Source organism: Nyctereutes procyonoides, unplaced genomic scaffold, assembly GCF_905146905.1.
Source record: "Nyctereutes procyonoides isolate TBG_1078 unplaced genomic scaffold, NYPRO_anot_genome, whole genome shotgun sequence".
Classification (NCBI taxonomy): Eukaryota; Metazoa; Chordata; class Mammalia; order Carnivora; family Canidae; genus Nyctereutes; species Nyctereutes procyonoides.
This window is the reverse complement of record NW_026575136.1, coordinates 21,991,956-22,011,820: the sequence shown is the minus strand read 5'-3', so window position 1 is coordinate 22,011,820 and position 19,865 is coordinate 21,991,956. Positions and strand designations below refer to the sequence as shown.

Sequence of the window (19,865 nt, the reverse complement as noted above, 5' to 3'; positions counted from 1 at the left end):
TGTGTGTCCGGGCCCGATGAGTTGAGCTCTTCTCCATTCTCCACACTCCCATCTCGACTGTTCCAGGGCCCACGTTGGTGTTTCCTGCTCTTGAGATCATCCACAGACTGCTTCCTGCTTTGCTCTGCGCCCCAAGGGCCCTAACGCTGCTTCTTGCTAGCCGCTGCAGATTTTGGCCAAACCAGGAATTGGTAAACAAATGGTCTTCCGCTTGTGGTGGTGGTTCGGTGTGGAAAGGCCGTGGGCATCCCTGGAAAGGCTCTAGAGAAACTGGTTTTAACCTGAGGAAGGCTTCTAATCAGAGCACGGAGGAGGGAGCCAATTAGATCTTCATTTCCAGCCCTGCAGGGCAGATCTGGACAGAGATGAAGCGCAGCGAGCAGGCCGCTGGACTGGACTGCAGGCCGGCAGGAGACAGGGCTGGTTGGGCTCCCCTGGGCTCCCGGGCTTTTGAGCAGTGTAGACACTCAGCGATCCTTTCTGTCTGAGATGCCCCCGCCCCTTAAAATGCCCGGGTCAGGAGAATGTTGAGCAAAGAGGCAACGTGGGGTCAGCCCTGATTTGCTTCCCAAAGGCACCTCCGTTGGCATGGGGACCTGAACGCTCAGACAGTCTTTCTCCTCCTTGGAAACTGCCCACCAGGTCCTTCAAGGAGCAGTGAGGGGTGGCTCTTGGGTCTTGCCTACCTTACTCAGGCTGCTCAATTACTTTCTGAGCTTGCTAGAAATGCAGAAAAGAAAAAACATCTCTGGATTTTTATTTGCAGAAGTCCTCACCCACCTCTGGCTTCCTGGGCTTTTTAACTGGCTAAAAGCGGTGGCTGGTATGGTCGGCCCAAGGGTTAAATCTCTCTCGTGGGCGTGTGTTTCATTTTAGAGCATAACTCATTTCCTCCTTGCATCAGCTTCCAGTTGTCCTCGCTTGGGGTTTGTTACCAACTTGGCATGCAAAGTCTCTTGCCTTTTATTTTTAGAACTTAGAGTAAGGATTAGCAATGTAATATTATGAATCCTGTGTATTGAATTAGGTAGACTATACAGTAGAGAGAAAGCCTTAAAAGCTTAGCTTTTTTGGCATGTAAGCAGTAAAATGGCCTTGTAGAATTTTAATCCAGGGTTTATTGTCCTCCCTCAATTCCCCTGGCCAGTTATTTGGAGGATTTAGAAGTGACTTCGGAGAGTGAGTGTGAGACTAGGATTGTTCCTAGTGGCTTGGAGAAAATAGTCCTTATAGGTCTTATATAAGTGACATCTGTCTAGGGTATTTATAGCTTGGATATATATTATGAGGATTTGCCAATTGTCTAGGTTTTTACTATGTGATTAAAAAAAATATTTTAGAGCTTTGTGTGTATTTGTGTGTTTTCCTTCATAGAGGCCCAAACCAGTTACATGCTGGTTTAATGTGGTAAAACCAAGATGCCTGTCACGTCTTCAAGCCAGTTGTGCTTTTTATCTCCCAGACCAGTACTGTCCAATAGAACTTTCAGGGATGATAAAAATGTTCTGTATCTAGTCACTAGCCACACAAACACTTGAAATGTGGCTAGTGCCGCGGAGGAACTGGCTTTAATTTTAGTTGATTGAATAGCCTCACGTGGGTTCCTTGTATGGGATCTCACAGTGGACCGAGGCTGTTCTCACCTGAATAGCCTGTAACTCAGGCAGCAGTTGGCTTTCTGAGAAGCTAGAGCTTGGATCGGGTGGGATGAACCTAGAATCAGAGGGACAAGTGCCATTGTCCCTTCACTAACCTCCCAAGGCAATGCCTGTGTTGGACATGAGCCCTCCTGGAGACGTCATGATCTGGCCTTTGGTCTTAGAGTTAAAGCCATCAACGCTGAAAGCCCTTTGTGAGACTCTGTGTTGCCATGAGGATAAACTCTTAAGATCCTCAGTGCCCTTTACTATCTGCTTACCTCTCACACCCTCACGTATCACCTTCCTCATTAGCCCCCAACTTCCTAGCACAGGGACTATCTTGTGTTCCAAGAGCAGGTGGTGTGCCTTCTCCCCTCTCAACCTTTGTTAGTCCTGTCCTCTCTGCCTGCAATTCCCTTTCCTTCCCATTCACCTGCCTTTCTCCAACATGTCTCATAGGTCTTGGCTTAGAGGCCCAGTCCTACAGCACCTCCTCTAGGAAAGGCTTTCTTGGTCTTTTCTAGGACTGATAGGTGCCCCCGCTGGTAGGCATCCTAGGTAGAGCCCCATGATAGTCTCTACCACACTTGATTGAAATTGCTTATTTACCTATGCATTTCTACCTTTCTACTAGAGGGGGGTCTCCAAGTGGGGTTCCTGGACCAGCAGTCTTAGCATTACCTGGGAGCTTGCTAGAAATGCAGACTCTGAGGCCTCAGCTAAGACCTCCTGAATCAGAAATTCTGGGAGTGGGACCAACCAATTTGCATGTAACAAGCCCTCCATCTAAGTCGGCTGCGGTTGGGTTAGAGGACTGCTGAGCTAAACCATAGCCCTGTGAAGATAGGGATCTCTGACTTTCTATTTGCCACTGTGTCCCTAGCACACTGCCTGGCTCCAAGTCATAGATCCTCAAGAAATATCTCCAGAAATATTCTGTTAGTCTCTGGGCAACTTGTCCACTTCAGAGATTTTTTTTATTTTTTTTTCAGAGATTTTTTTTATTTTTTTAGCTGAAATCCATTTAAATCTCTTTGTTCTCTGGAGGAAAAAAGAACAACTGAATACTTAAAAAAATTAGGGTAAAATTAAAACAAAATAACAAAATTCATCATTTTGACAAATTTTTTCCCATTTTAGCCATTCTTAAATGTACATTTCAGTGGCATTAAGTACATTTTTATTGTTGTGCACCCATCACCACTAGCTGTCTCAAAAACTTCATCTTTCCACCCTGGAACTCTGTACACATTAAACGCTAACTCCCCATTGCCCGGTGTGCCCTGTCTCTGATAACACTATTCTGCTTTCTGTCTCTATGAATTTGACCGACTCTAGATACCTCGTATAAGTGGAATCATAGTGTATTTGTCCTTTTGTGACTGACTTATTTTACTTGGCATAAAATCCTCAAGGATTGTCCATGTACCACACTTTGTTCATCCATTCACCTGTTGATGGACATTTGAGTGGTTTCTAGCTTTTAGCAATTATGATTAATGCTGCTATGAACCTGGGTGTACAAATATCTACTCAAATCCCTGCTTCAGTTCTTTTGGGTATATACCCCGAAGTGGAATTGCTATAATATATGGTAATTCTGTTTGACTATTTATTTATTAAAAATTAAAAAAATTTTACTTAGAGTGAGGGTACAAGTAGGGGGGAGGAGCAGGGGTAGAAGGACAAGCAGACTCCACACTGAGCATGGAGCTGGATCCCACAACCCCCTGAGGTCATGACCTGCGCTGAAATAAATCAAGAGTCAGGTACTTAACTAGCTGAGCCACCCAGGTGCTCCTTTGATTTTTTTTTTTTTAAAGGAAACACCAACCATACTGTTTTTCCACAGTGGCTGCATCACTTTCTATTCCCACCAGCAGTGCACAAGGATTCCAGCTTCTTCACCTCCTTAACAACAGTTGTTATTTTCTGTTTTTGACAACCAAACACTTAAGAGAGAAAAGCTAACTTAAGGATAATATCAGAGAAAGAGCTCCGAAGTTTCTTAAATGTACTTCTTTAATCAGTTAAAACCTATACACTGAGGACCTATTTACTGTACAAGAAGTTGTATTAAAAGAAAATCAATAGAGTTTATTCCTTTTGGCCCGTGAAAAGGTTTGTTGGGATTTGACGGGGTGTGTGTGAGGGAAGCATATGGAAACTTAAATGGTGGGAGGTTATAGCTCCTGATACCATTTGTAGAAACAGAACTCCATCTTTAGAGAATGGTTTTTTGACAACTCTTCTGTCCTTGGCATTTATCCCTCAGGAAATGACTGAATGACTACAAAAGTATATGTTCAAGAAGCTTCATTGCCCCTAAGATTCTCATTGTTTTGACTTCTGAATTTTATAGAATTTCAAGTACCAATTATCTTTGGACCAAGGGAAGTAATTTCTATCAATGCCTGGTTGTCATCTCTTAGAGTTCGTTCGTTCGTTCTTTCTTTTTTTTTCTTTTTTTTTTCATCTCTTAGAGTTCTTAAGAAAACTAATTTAAGGCTCTAAAGTCATTGTGATTGATCAAATCTGGGAAGCACATTACGTATCCGGAAATACCTATGGGTTTGGTAGTTTAAGTAACAGTGATCCACCCAGTCGGAAAAGATGAAAAAGCTAAGTGCTTTTAAAAGGGAAAAGTGAGGGATCCCTGGGTGGCGCAGCGGTTTGGCGCCTGCCTTTGGCCCAGGGCGCGATCCTGGAGACCCGGGATCGAATCCCACGTTGGGTTCCCGGTGCATGGAGCCTGCTTCTTCCTCTGCCTGTCTCTGCCTCTCTCTCTCTCCCTCTCTGTGACTATCATAAATAAATAAAAAAAAAAAAAATTTAAAAAAATAAAAAAAAAAAAATAAAAGGGAAAAGTGAAAAAGCAAAAAAGTAGATTTGTTTATGGTGTGTTTATGGCCATTACACCCATGTTCTGTGTAAATATCTCTGATTTGTCCTAACTTCAGGATCAGTGCGTATCAGCCAACTTCCCTCTCTCCTGCTGCCTTTTATTGTGTGCACCCCCCCTCTCAAGAGCAAGTCCTATTCAAGGGGGTATTTATTTACTTATTTTTATTTAAATTCAGTTTGCCAATGTATAGTATACCACCCAGTGCTCATCACACCAAGTGCCCTCCTTAGTGCCTGTCACCCAGGTACCCCATCCCCCGCTCCCCTCCAGCCACCCTGTTTGTTTCCCAGAGTTGAGCATCTCTCATGGTTTGTGTCCCTCTCTAATTTTTCCTAAAGGGGTTATTTAAACCAGGAAACATGCATGTCATTGTACGTGCGTCAAGCCCCTTAGCATGTACACCACAGGGACTGAACTGTCACATAAACTATAGACATTAGTTAATAGTTGATAATAATGTATCAATATTGGCTTCTCAGCTGTAACAAATATATGGTACTAAGCAAGATGTTAGTCGCAGGCAACAAGGCAAAGGGCTAAGAGGGTAGATGGGAATTCTCTGTACTTATTGCTCCATTTTTCTATAAACCTAAAACTATTTTTTAAAAAGTCTAATTGGGAAAAACATGTTTTTAATTTGATGAAATTAGGAAGTGTAATGCCCGAAGGGATCTCAGACATTTTCTAGAAAAGCCTGAGGTCAGTCTACCCCTGCTTCTCAGTCCAGTTTCAGGTCTGGGTTAGCAATCTATTGTTTTTAGAAGCATTCCATGGGATTCTCATGTGTGGTCCTGTTTCAGAATGAGCAATCTGGTCAAGAACCTTTGCTTACAGATGGAAAATCTGAGCCCCAGTGGGGACACAGCCTGCCTAAGGTCATACAGCTGGTGCTGGCTACACCAGAGTGCAGGTCCTTCTCCACTACTTTGTACTATCTCGAGGACCTCCAGAAAGGCCTTTTTTTTTTTTTAAGATTTTATTCCATTCTTTCATGAGAGACACAGAGACAGAGGCAGAGATGCAGGGAGCCCAATGTGGGACTCGATCCAGGGACCCCAGGATCACGCCCTGAGCTGAAGGTAGGTGCTCAACTGCTGAGCCACCCAGGTGTCCCCAGAAAGGCCATTCATTTTAATCTAACAATTGCTTGAAGCATAGGCAACACAGTTACTCTTGTCTCTTAAAAAAAAAAAAAAAGGCAAGGATAGGGATGATTCAGCTGATTCTTTGGCTGGATAATCGTCTTATTTTCTCTTGTTTGGAGAAAATCTTTTCCCACAAACTGCCCATCTGGGAAGGTGTAGATATTTTTATGACTTCTTCCACTTATGGTAATAAAAATTCTCAGTGATGACTGATTCTGGAGCATGTTATTCCAGTTAGACATACTGATCCTTTTAAATGCTTTCTCTAGGACAGAAGCAGTGTTTCAATTGTAGAGGAGCAATTGCATTAGAATCCATTCAATCCAGATACGGGGTGTGTGAATAATACCTATTTCTGTTAGGTACATTTCTCTTAAGAAACAACTTCTGGGCACTAAACTTTTGTTTTTGTGATAGAGTGGTGAACCAAGGGGAGGATGACAGTATTTTGTTAGAGTTTCATGAAAGGGAAAAGCTGTTGCAGGAGGTCGAGAAATAAAAACTCTAGAATGTGCATTACTCATGGGCTGTATCTTGCAGAAGCCACTGGCTTCTCTTTTCCCTCAAGGGACAACAGTGTTCAGCTTGGGGAAGGTGAGAGAGAAAAGGTAAAGGTAGAGAGAGGCTGGCTATGGGAGGGGGTCATCAGGCATTTCTGGAGTGGGCACCGCCCATCATGCCCTGCTCCCAGCTGGCGGGGTCCTGGGGACAGGACTTTTCCTTTGGCTAGACCTAGGACAGGTACAGAGGTAGAAGCTCCTCAGACGGTCCATCCACCCAAGGCCTTACCCCATAGTCATTGTTTTTGAAATGTGAACCCCCTGAGACTATTAATGATGATATTACTATAGTGAATAATTCTGTGGCTGACATTTCTATTCTTTTCTTTTCTTTTTTTAACATTTTATTTATTATTTATTCATGAGAGACACACAGTGAGAGAGAGGCAGAGACCCAGGCAGAAGGAGAAGCAGGCTCCATGCAGGGAGCCCGATGTGGGACTCAATCCTGGGTCTCCAGGATCACACCCTGAGCCGAAGGCAGGTGCTCCACTGCTGAGCCACCCAGGTGCCCCTATGGATTTCTTTTAAAAGTCTTCCAGGGAAATGATTTGTACACATACATGAATGTTTCTCTACTTGTAAACAGTGCATGAAAAGTGGCTTCTAAGTGATTTCCAGGAGATAGTAAATAAAAGAAGCAAGTGTAAAGGAGAATATATGTCTTCTGCTTCTGTACAAGAAAGATGAATATGGGGGCACCTGGGTGGCTTGGTCAGTTGAGCATCTGGCTCTTGATTTCAGTTCAGGTCATGATCTCCCAGTCGTGGCATCAAGTCCCATGTCAGCCTCCACGCTCAGTGCGGAGTCTGCTTGAGATTGTCTCTGTCCCTTCCCTACACCCCTCTCTCTCTCTCTCTCAAATAAATAAATAGATATTTAAAAAAAGAGAGAGAAATATGAACTACATATATCTGCTTATTTTTATGAAAAGAAACACAGGAATAATAAACAGGAATCAATGAAGTTAATTACCAACAAGGAGTGGGTGGGGAAAAGAAGAGGATATGTGAGGGAGAGCCACTTGGCTGAGTATGCCTTTCTGCAGTGTTTTGGCTTTCAAGAGCATGTTAACGTTCTACATATTCAAAAACTAAATTTAAATCAATAAAAGATGAAGGAGGAAAAAACCCTAAGATGGAAAATGAAATGAGATGAATGAACCCAATTGCTTTTCAAGTGAATACCACAAGCATGATGAAAAGGGAGGAAAAGAGGAAGAATCCAAGGAGCTATGAACACAGGATTTTGCCATAAATACCGAGTCTTAGACAAGATGTGGGAGAAAGACCAAAAACATCCTCAATAATTTTAGTGGCTTTATGTAGCGATATTGGCAGAGCCATTCCGAGACCATTTTTAGATGTTAACGTTGAGCAGATGAGTCGATGTGTTGTTTGGGGAGCCCGGTTTCTCACTGAGGGAGAAGGCACATCCAGGTAAGAGGTGAGAGAAGTTGTGGGGATCAGGTGGGATTAGAGGTTTTGGCACTAGCTCAGTCTCTGAAATATGTACATGCAGAAGCCTTCTCCTGTAACATGCCTGTGTTTGTATGTGTATTTGTGTACATATGTGTGTATATGTCTTCTGTCCACCAAAGTGCCAAGAAGTAAAGACACCCCAGTAGCAGTGAGTGCATCTAGTGCCCAGACTTTGGTCTCTAATGTCCTTCCGCCACTGAAAGGAACAGGCTGCGGCGGGACAGGGGCAGTGAGCCTAGAACATCTTGTTACTGATGCAAAGTATGGAAAAGCTCCAAGAATGATGACGGCCTCCCAAAGACATACATGCCAGCTTGAAGGGACTCCCACTGGCCACACCTTGGGCAATTTTTTTTAAGATTTTATTTATTCATGAGAGAGACAGAGAGGCAGAGACACAGGCAGAAGGAGAAGCAGGCTCCATGCAGGGAGCCCGACGTGGGACTCGATCCTGATCTCCAGGATCATGCACCGGGCTGAAGGCAGCACTAAACCGCTGAGCCACCCGGGCTGCCCACCTTGGGCAATTTGAACACTGATTGTAAGGAATTAGAAACCATTAGGAAAAATAGGCTTCCATACTGATAACCAGCTGATAAATAGACAAGTAAGTGGGAAGAGGGGAGCCTTTGCTGACAGTGGAATGTTCAGGCTGGCTGAGGAAGGTGAAGGGCATGCTGGAAGTGGGGAGTCATGCTGTTGTAGCCATTATAGCCAAGATGGGATTGGGCAGGAATCCCCAATGGATGCCACAACTAGGAAGAAATTTTGATAGAGTGTAGGATGTTCCCGTCATCTTAAAATGTCTCCCCGCAGATTACAAGTTAAAAAAAAAAAATACGCTGGAGAAACCAGACAACACTCTGCCCAAGTGATGAAAGTTAAATCCCCAGTGAGGGGTGGAGGGCATCATGCGCTTCCAGATGCGAGGTCCTGAGAAGGACCCAGCATCACCTATGCTATTGTTCCAGCAAGGGCGCATGACCTGGATTCAATGGTGAGGAAACCTCAAAGCCCAAAAGAGGAAGTCTCTGTTTAAGAAAAAAAAAAAAAAGGGTGGGGTGGGGACTGTATTCTTTAAAGACTTCAGTCATCAATGAATGACATCAGTGACCAAAAAAATAGAATGTTCCAGATTAAAGGGCTTGGCCATTTAAAGTAATAACCGATTCTGGACTGGATCTCAGCCTGGAGGAAAAATACTGTAAAGGACATTGTGGAGTCAGTAATAAAATAAGAATATTTTAGCATGTTAATATTGGATTGTGTGAAGTTGATGGCTATATTATGATTATGTAAGGGAATGAAAGAGTTTACGCCTAAAGCATGTAGGGGTACAGAGATGTGGAGTAGCTGATCCTCAAATGGTTCAGAGGGAAACACACCCAGAGTGAGGTAAGAGTAAAGCAAATGGAGTGAAAAGTTGGCAGGTGGATATGGGTCAACCACAACCAAGACTGGTAATGTGGAACCAGTCTGTAGTTTGGCAGATAATTTTACTTTTCTAAGAAGTTGTGGCAAATCTGTGGCTCCCATCTGTATTCGAATTCAGAGCACCCCCTAAGGATTAAGTTTAGAGGGTGCTTTCTCTCTTGTAGATAGAGAATTTGAAAATTACCCAGATGTGTCCCTGTTGCCCTTTGACATGCTAATTCCCTTGCTAAAAGGGGACAAGTGAGCAATGGAGCGAGGTCCTTACAACACACCAGTTCTGGAGTGAAGCCAACTGTGATTGCAACTCCAGCTTGCCGCTTACTAGTTGAAGCACATTAAGAAATCGCCAGCCGGGATCCCTGGGTGGCGCAGCGGTTTGGCGCCTGCCTTTGGCTCAGGGCGCGATCCTGGAGACCCGGGATCGAATCCCACGTCGGGCTCCCGGTGCATGGAGCCTGCTTCTCCCTCTGCCTATGTCTCTGCCCTTCTCTCTCTCATTCTGTGTGACTATCATAAATAAATAAAAAATTAAAAAAAAAATTAAAAGCCATTAAAATCATTAAAAAAAAAAAAAAAAAAAGAAATCGCCAGCCTCCAAGCCTCTGTATCCTTATCTGTAAAATGGGAAGAGTGATGGTATTTGCCTCTCCCAAATTCAACTCCTGCAAGGACCAGGGAGGGTCAGGCTGGCTGGGTGAGGACCATAGCAAGAGGGGTGCAGTACGCATCATTCAGAAAGAGAGCTGCTCCTCTGCCCCCACTGGGGGCCGTTTTGCCCAAGTGTTGCCAGATTTCCCGATTTAAGAAAATTTGGAAATCTGGATTTTTATGCAAAATGAACAGATTTTTAAATGCAACTAATTAAAGTTTTCAACAAACAAGAAACCCTCAGTGAGCCAAACAGCACAGGGCTGCAGGTTGCATTCAGCGGCCAGGGGGTGGTTTCTGCTCCAACCCCAGCGGGGTCAGGAGCTGGCCTGGGTGCCCGGGAATCTGGCATTCACTCCCAGCAAGGTGCTCCCGGGTTCTGGGCTGAGCATCACTGAGACCCTGTCCAGAGTACCTAAAAGCATATGGAAGGATTCTCTGTATTTAAGCCCTGGAAAAGATTAGGGTATTGACCACTCCTGCCCATTCTTTAAACAGTTAAAAGTTAAAAACTCCCTCTGGGAGCTTGCCTGTGTAAACAGGTGAGGCCAAGCAGCTGACCAGGGAGGGAGCCCAGCCTGGGATCCACAGATAGTGAAGAAATCAATCATTAAACGTGTAAATAATCAAGGATTAACTTGATTAAGCAGTCGATGTGAAATTTCCAAAAGCATTGGAAATTTTATCAAGAATTTTGATCTTGGTAGGAAAAAAAAGAGACGATTCCATGGTCTTGGTAACCTTTCCCTTCCCAGATGTTGACGTGGTTGTGTAATATGTGAGTTTTCCTACTTAAACAGGAGGCTTTCAGAGGGAGAGTTTAATAAAGCAGTTCTGATGGATGTGTAATATGTGGACAGAAGACTACGTTCGGCTCGAGGTTCTCCAATGTACAATTACACATTGTTGATAAACAACAGAGACTATTTTGGGCTGGCAGGTATAGCGTGTCTCTTGTTGGCAAGATCCACACCGTATATTGTGGCGGAGGTGTCAGATGTAAAGACGGTTTCTGTTTCTGAAAATAACACTTTCTCTTTCAGAAGAAAAAAAAAACCCGCTTTTATCCGTTATACAAAAATATGGACCATAAGGTGTTCTATTAATATCATACTTTCAATTCCAGAGCCTGAGTTTTGTAACTGGTTTCCTCTTTGCTCAGGAGATCTGCAAAAGGAGGTAATGGAGACACCCGGGCTGCTTTGTTGTGAGCAGCTGGGAGAGTAAAATATTTAATGTTTCTCTCACGACTAGGGTGACACAGCAGGTTACGAGCTAGGTATTCCCCTGGCCATCAATGATTCAGATGAAGGTGAATTTGAGCCCAGGAATGGGCCGTAGTAGCTTCTCAGCTGTTCCTGAAGTGTCAGTTTGGTCACACATTTCTTCTCTTGGTGTTTAATCCTCCCACATAGGATGGGCAATGGCTAATATTTCTTGTGCCTTTCCCGGGGGCCTGGCTTGATACCAGGTTTTTTTTTGTTTTTTTTGTTGTTGTTGTTTTGTTTTTTTTTTTTGTTTTTGGAAAGAGAGAGCGAACAAGCAGGGGCAGAGTCAGAGGGAGAAGCAGGCTCCCAGCTGAGCATGGAGCCCACTGCGGGACTCGATCCCAGGACCCTGGGATCTTGACCTGAGCCAAAGTAGACACTCAATCCTAAGCCACAGGCATTACTATTTTACCCATTTTGCAGATGAGCAAGCTGAGGAACAGTAGTGTTAAGGAGCTTTCCCGAGGCCTCCCATCTGGCAGGGACCGTGGCTCCAGCCTCTTCCCCCTGCACCAGAATGAGCTGTGGGCGTGCTGGGGATGCCGTGACCCAGCGCAGTGGCGTGGCCTTGGCAACTGGAGAATTTTGACATGGCATTACCTTCATTTTGTACCTGAGGAGGCTTAGTGAGGATAATTTTCCCCAAGGTGCCCCAGGTTGTAAGTGGTAAGTGATTCTCCCCCACTTGGGAAGTGAGAGTCCTGGGCCTTTAAAATTTACTATTTTCTACAACACCAAGCACCAGCCAAGGGAGAATAATACAAAGAACAGGTTGGGCAGACAGTAAGTTCCAGTGCAAATGAAAAAGCCATTGCAGGAGGCTGTAGGAAAGGGCCAGAGGGCCCCGTTGCCCTGGCGAGTGTGTGAGCACGGACCTGTGAACGGATGGGGAGCAGAGCCACCTGCCACGAGGGGTGGGCAACAGGGAGACCAGGCCAGTTTCCAATGCCGTGTACGACTCATTATTTCCGCAGCAGCAGCACACGACACACGCCATCTGTCACAGCTCGTGACATCCTGACTAGTCTCACAGATTTCTTATTTGACCCACCACAGCCATTTCTCGAGAGCCATGAATTCAGAGGTCAGAATGTGTTGAACATTAAAGTGTATTTTGTATCTGGTCTAGACTGCAAATTTGAATGTCATTCCAAGGAGGCCTCTTTTATTGGCAGCCTAAGAGTTTAAACAGGGACTAGCATCCGTAATCTGTAAATCTCATGTGATAACATATGCAGAAGTAGCTGCGTCGGGGTTGGGGCAGCATTGTTTTCTGTGCCTGAGGTTTAGACTTGGGAGAGCCAAGAGACAAATTCACCATAGCCAGAGCTCTAAGGTGCAGGAGGAAAAGGGAGGGTGCAGCCTTTGGGTTTGGGTTGGGGTGTTGCCCAGTAGTGAGCCCAGGGATAGACCTGCTAGGCAAGTCTGGCTGAGGAGTGCTCAGAGGTGGCCTCTCTTGTGGCCAAAAAACTAACTTTGGGTCTTGCATGTAATTTGGCTTTTCATTGACTGATGACAAGGCCTGTATCACAACTTTGAAATGTTAGGTAAATCCGGAGCATGGTTTTTTCAGACTGCTTTTAAACACATGCTATGAAAAGATTTTAATTAGCTCCAAATATGTGAAGTTCAAATCTATGGTGTTTGTTTAAAGGCTTGTAAGTAGTTTCTTCTTGGGTTGTGCACTATACATACATATTGATTTCTGATTTGGTTACATTGATTTATGGGTTATTCAAGCCCCTCGTTTATTCCTGGTGCTCTTCTTTTTATTCTTCTATTAATTTTTTCTTTCTTTCTGTCTGCCTGCCTGCCTGCCTGTCTTTCTGTCCTCCTTAGACAGCTCTGGGAAGTCAGGAGGATTATTTTGCTGAAATATCAAAGTTTAGGACAGGTTGATTTGCTCCTTTTGAAATTTATCCCTAACACTGGTTTGTGATGGCCAGTTGAGGAAATAGAGTGTTCTCAGGAATAGAGGTGGAATGGGAGGTAGACTGGCTGAAGATGAGGAGAGAGTCCTCTGAACAACAGAGCCTGTTTCCTCCCCAGACCGATAAGGGACAATTATAGTGAGCTCTGTTTCCTAAATACAGGACTGATCTTCCTAATTCAACTCAGAGTTCTACAGTACACCTTCACCTAAATCACATGTTAAATATTACATAAGTATATAAGCATTAGTAATAGTAGGATAAAAGTTATAAATAGTATGGTGATTACAATGGGGTTGAAGAAGTAATTTTTCCGTGTCATGAGTCCAGTTGGATTCAAGAAAGTCCATGCAAGAAATGGGGGTTGAAGTCTGGGTCTCTGGAGAAAGGAGGTATGCAGAAGAACAAAAATATTCAAATGTGGTTTGGTTGGTTGGCTTACATTTTATTTCACTTCAGAGTTGAGGCAAAAGTTCTCCCTTTATCATGGCTTTGAGAGTGGGGTAGGCATTGCCAAGCCAAACCCAAGACCTGACCACCGAGCTAAAGCTCCCAAAAGGCACCCCAACCTTAAAGGGAAGCAAATGTTGAAGAAGAAAAAATGTCACCCGAAGAAGAAAGTTCTGGGATGAATTGGCATTTTTCCTGGGGTCATGTTTTTTAAGAAATGGGGTGGAAAGCTTATTTAATTGGTACTTCCTTAAAACCTCAAAACAGTTTGATGTTTTCATCAGTGTTGTATACTTCTACGGGTTTATGTTTTCTCTCTTTTTTTAATGTTTTCTCTTAAAATGCAAATCGGAATATGTGTTTGTGCAAGGCCTGCATTAGTCATCCCTATCTGAGCTGGCTGTCCTTATTTGCATTAAACATTAGTATCTTCTGGGTATTTCCTCAAATAATTTTTATGTTCTAGTTAAGTAGCAAAAAATAGCATGTTTTATCTTTGGGAAATTAGAGGAGAAAGAAGAAAATATGGTCCTTTATGTCTTTTTTTTAAAAAGATTTTATTTATTTATTTATTCATTCATTCATTCATTCATGAGAGACACAGAGAGAGAGAGGCAGAGACACAGGCAGAGGGAGAAGCAGGCCCCCTGCAGGGGAGCCTAATGCAAGGACTTGGTCCCAGACCTGTGGGATCACGACCTGAGCCAAAGGCAGACGCTCAACCACTGAGCCACCCAGGCACCTCTATGTCTTAATTATATGTCTTAATTATATAATGTGTTAACAAAAAGTAGCCACAGCTTTCCCTTTTAGGTACACAGTCATGGTGGTGGGCGGTGAACTAAGCTTGTAGACAGTAAGCGGTGTCTGACTTCACCATCCTCGGTAAGGGGGTGAGGGATGCCTTGTGACTAGAAGTACTCAGAATTAGCTTCCATAGAATCCAGTGTTGATTATAGGATCAGTTATTTTCTAAAGTGCTTATTTGACACTTCTAATGTTACCAGAACAGAGTGGTAAAAGAAAACAAAGCAGAAAACTGAGCGGTAACTACAGCAAAAAAAAAGATTTTTGAGAGGAGTATTTTATCACTGACATTATCCATTTATGGTGATAATAAAGTAATAAAAACTATCATTCTTTGGTTGGTTTAAATCTTCTATGGGGGATGCACTTTCTTATTACCTGCCAGCTGAGCCAGTGAGCCCCTCCTGCCCGCCCTGGTCGGTGGCTGCAGTAGCTGTGGGCATTTGGGTGAGTTGCATTAAGGGTTCTGCACCCAGTCCCGACTGTGTGGGGGTTTTCTGCACAGCGAGCAATTCTGTGACACCAGCTGGGTGTCGGACAGCTCAGCACAATGCTGACACCGGCTACCTGGAGATAGCATCAGATCCCACCGGTTTGGGGCTGTCCCACAAGACTGCCTCACTCCCCACTTCAGATGCCAACTGCCAGTCCGGCTTATCACCTGGTGCTAATGACAGGCAGGCTATAGACTGGAGGTTCCAACGACCCCCTTTCTGCGTTCAGTTAATTCGCGAGAGCAGCTCACAGAACCCAGAAACATCTTACTTACTAGATCACTGGTTTATTACAAAAGGATATGACTCAGAAACAGCCAGATGGAAGAGAAGCACAGGGCAATCTCTGCCTTCTTCGCCAGGCGGATCACTCTCCCCGAAACTTCCTGTGTTCACCAACCCTGAAACTTGAAACCCTCTCCTTTTGGGTTTTCATGAAGACGTCATTACAGAGGCATGATTGATTAACTCACTGGCCATTGGTGATGGAACACAATCTCCAGTCCCTTTGCTCCCCCTCATCCTTAGGTTAGCTGGTGCTTTCCAAAAGTCACCTCATTAACATAACAAAAGAACCTTATCACTCTCATCACCCAGGGAAATTCCAAGGAGCTCTGTGCCAAGAACAGGATGATCAAATACATATTTTTTCTCATAGATCACAATATCACATACATGATCTCTCATTCTTAGTTCCTTGGGAGAATGGGCTAGGCAGTGGTCATCATATTTTTTTTTTTTGAAAGCCAAAGTTCTTTATTTTTTTTTTAAGATTTTATTTATTTATTCAAGGGAGACACACACACACACAGAGAGAGAGAGAGAGAGAGAGGGGCAGAGACACAGGGAGAGGGAGAAGCAGGCTCCACGCAGGGAGCCTGATGCGGGCTGGACTCGATCCTGGGACCCTAGGATCAGGCCCTGGGCTGAAGGCGGTGCTAAACCACTGAGCCACCCAGGCTGCCCCCAAAGATCTTTAAGTAAAAATTCTCTAGTATTCCATAGTCAGATTTAAAAGAGATGGCAGCTGAACTGCTGGGTCCTGCTGTCCTAGGAGCTGTGCTCAAGAGCACTGCCACAAGGCATCTCTGGAAAACCTCCTGACCAGTCTGGGTGGGGAAGGAGCAGGGTGGAGGCCAGGAGGAAACCAGGGAGCCCTAAGGACTGCTGCTCTCCATGCAATCAGATGGAAGAGAAGCACAGGGCAATCAGAGGGCAAAAGGCATTTCCTACAAAGTCAGAGACCTGGACTCTAGGTAAGGGTGGAGAAATTCTCCTGAGAGGGTAACACACACTTGCTAGTGGTGTGTCTGATTCATGCCCTTCCCCTTTCACAGTTTCCACCCCGAGTGTCACAATCAGGGGATGATGTCAGATGGCTGGGCGCCCACCCATTCTAGCTCCAGCACAGATTTAACTGTATGTCTTTTAGTTATTTGTTTCTTCAAATTAAGTTACATTAACCGTCTCTTCCCCAGTTCACGCTACAGAGATATTAATAGGTACAGTTCAGGCACAGAGTGTTGTGACTAAGAGCATAGACTACTGGGTGGCTCAGTGATTATGTGTCTACCTCCAGCTCAGGTCATGATCCCGGGGTCCTGGGATCGAGTCCCACGTCGGGCTCCCTGCATGGAGCCTGCTTCTCCCTCTTCCTGTGTCTCTTGTGAGTAAATAAGTATACTCTTTGGGAAAAAAAAAAAAGCATAGACTATTGACAAGGAATTTTATCCCGGTTACCACCCATATGTGCTTGGGCAAAGATCTTAATCTCTCAACCTCCATTTCCTCACCTGTAAAATGGGGATGATAATTTGACCTTCAACAAATGATATTAAGATAACGCATATCAAGCTCAGTCTCTTCTCTTGTGAACGCTTACCAACATTATCCCATGAAAACCCTGGGAGCTTCAGCAGCTCTATATTATAAGTGTTATCATAAGTTCTTATAACTATCAGATACATAGAAACGTCGGGCACTCCTGTTAACTGACCTGTCCAAGATCTGAAAGCCAGAACAGATCGTTAGAATTACCCACTGTCTATAGGAAACTCTGGAGGTGGTTCAAGCCAAATGTGTTACCAAATGACATATAAAATATTAACCACATGTTTGCAGTATGGTCTTAGTCCAGAACTTTGGGTGTGAATTCAGTTGTCTGGGAAGAGTTTGTAATCTAAGTTGAATCCTCTAAGCAGAGGAGACAGTGATTAAATATGAAATGTAGCCCTCATCTCTTAGACTTCCGGGATCCAGAACTTGCAAAGGTGCTTTCAAATGGAATGAAAAGTAAGGTTCTGTTGACCAGTTGCAGGCATTCATGAAACCATGACAGTGTCTAGAAAAATATCCACGAGGTGCCCCAGTCATACTTGATGTATCAATCCTACATAGTGCCCACTTAAACCTTGGCATATGTTTATATATGAATATTTGGAAAATTTAAAATATATGTACACATAAAAAGAGTGCCATGAGGGAGTCTTATGAGGGTTCAGATTTTCAGTAGAAGCCCCAGACCTTTATGATGCAGATTGCAAGGGATGAGGAAAATCACTTTGTCACTGCGCCTGTGCCCAGGGTTCTTGAGGTCTGTTGTCCTTAGTGCATGAAGGTCACTGGCTTGAGGTCTCCTTCCACACGTAGTGTAGGTCAGCAAGGGCTCTTAGGGGAAGAGAATGGACATAGACCAGATTTCATGGCATCTCATGATCATTAGGAGAGAAGTGGAATCTTGTGTTTACCAATGTGGAAGGTACAATGACACAAAGGAGTAAACATGGTAGGTTTCATCTTTCCTGCCCTGACATGCAAGCCATCCCTTCTCTGACCACAGACACCATCTCTGGATGAAGCCAACCACTGGCTCTCATGCTGCTGTTTTTGGTTTTATAGTCATTTGCAAAGACAGAATGATCATAAGGGAAGTGTGGGTGGGCATAGTCATAACCCTGATGCAATTTTTCACCCCCATGACAAATCTTAAGAAATTTGGGGGCAGGGCTCAGTGGTTGAGCGCCTGCCTTCGGCACGGATCATGATCCCAGGGTGCTGGGATGGAGCCCCATGTCTGTGGCTCCCTGCTCAGTGGGGAGCCTGCTTCTCCCTCTCCCTCTGCCCCTCCCCCCTGCTCATATATATATTTTTCTCTCTCTCAAATAAAATCTTCAAAAAAAAACAAAAACAAAAGAAATGGTTCAGTTAAAAAAATGAATGAAAGTTGTATTGAAAACATTTCCTATGTTTCTATGGCTGTCATTTTTAAAGGCCACCCTAAAATTGTAATTTATAGAACCATTATCCCGTTGGGCTTGCAGGTGTTTTCTGTTCCTGCTTTTTATAGTTTACCATGACAATTAAAACTTTTGTGTGAATAGCTCTTTTACTTGTTTGTTTATACTGGAAGAGTCTCTATAAATGAGATCATTGGGTCAAATGTTATAAATATTTCTTTAGTGTTCTTGGTGTGTAAAATGTTGCTATATTGTTTTCATGCCTAAGGAATGTGCCAGTTTCAGTGCTAGCAGCAGCAGCAGCAGTGTGTGTGTGTGTGTGTGTGTGTGTGTGTGTGAGTGAGTGTGAGAGAGAGAGAATTCATTGATTCAACCTTAGTCAACACCCAGATGTAGTAATTGAATATTGTTAACCTAAAAGCATGAAATGGTGTCTTGGTTTTCATCTGTGTGCCTTTCTTTGATTTCTAGTAAGAGTACTCTTTTCCCTGTGTGTTTATTATTCCAGTGACCTGTATCTGCCCCTTCTACTTCCCCTTCTACTCAAACAAGCAATCCTAATGACTCTTAATGGGAGAATATAAACGGTCTCTTTGTAGATCGCAAGTTTTAAGGTTTATGTTTATTTCTGAAAAATTATGCCGATGCTTATGTCTTTCTGTAGTGTAGTCTTTTAACTTTTTATTTTTTTTTTAAAGTAGGCTCCATGCCCAGCCTGGAGCCCAACGTGGGGTTTGAACGTACAACCCTGAGATTGAGACCTGAACTGAGATCAAGAGTTGGATGCTCAAAAAAAAAAAAAAAAAAAAAAGAGTTGGATGCTCAACCGACTGAGCCACCCAGGTGCCCCCGTGGTGTAGTCGTTACATTAAATGTGTCACAATTTATCAGTAGGTTGGTGACTCTTCAAACATTAAAATTAATTTAACTCGACAAATTTATTTTTTATTTCACCTTTCAGGCAGCTATCAATTGTAAGACCCCTATGGTTTTATATTCAAGCATGAATATAACTTAAAAACCTAATCATGGGCACCCCGGGTGGCTCAGCAGTTTGGCTCCCGCCTTCAGCCCAGGGCGTGATCCTGGAGTCCCGGGATTGAGTCCCACGTCGGGCTCCCTGCATGGAGCCTGCTTCTCCCTCTGCCTGTGTCTCTGCCTCTCTCTCTCTCTGTGTCTCTCGTGAATAAAAAAATAAAATCTTTTTTTTTTAAACCTAATCATAGAGGCAGTAGTAATGAAGTAAAAATAAGGCCATTGTCCCCACCAACTGAGAATGAAGCATGACTGCACAAACAACAATGCTTTTTCCCTGGTGACTTTCAGTATTTATTATAAAATATGCTGTAGATTGAGGCTGAGTCTCTAAAGTAAACATCTGAGGGAATTCTGGTATTATTATCCTATGGGAACAAGTTCTAGTCTTTTGTTTACTTTTTTCCTTAGTTTTCCAGACAAAAGAATGGCAGCCCCACCCGGTCTTAATTTTGAACACATTTTACCACCACCCTAACTCGGGCCTGTATTGCTCTTCAGCTCTGTTCCCACAAGGGGTGTTGTTTCTGAATGTGGCTGCAGAGGTAATATGACCCGAACTCCTTGGTTTTACAGATGACAAAACCATGATGGGCGATGCTCGGTGTCCAGGGTGACCTCTGGCCGGTCTCCCTGTCTGGCTCTCACCTTCCGGGCCACCCACACACCCCCTCTGTCGGGTTAATCTTCCTGAAGCACCGTGCAGATCATGTTCCTTCCTTGCAGACACCTTTCCTGGTGCCTTCCACTCCCTGACAGAGAGCCTGGCCAAGCCCTCATGGGCCGGGGCGGAGGACCCCAACCTGCCCTGCCCCAGCTCTTCTCGGGCAC

The 19,865-nt window shown here is 44.0% G+C and overlaps 1 protein-coding gene across 3 annotated transcripts in view; it reads left to right on the top strand.

Annotated features, from left to right (window-relative positions):
• LOC129495476 (phospholipid-transporting ATPase IC) overlaps positions 1-19,865 on the top strand; it is a 125,457-nt gene that overhangs the window by 31,617 nt on the left and 73,975 nt on the right. The gene's annotated exons all lie outside the window — the stretch shown is intronic.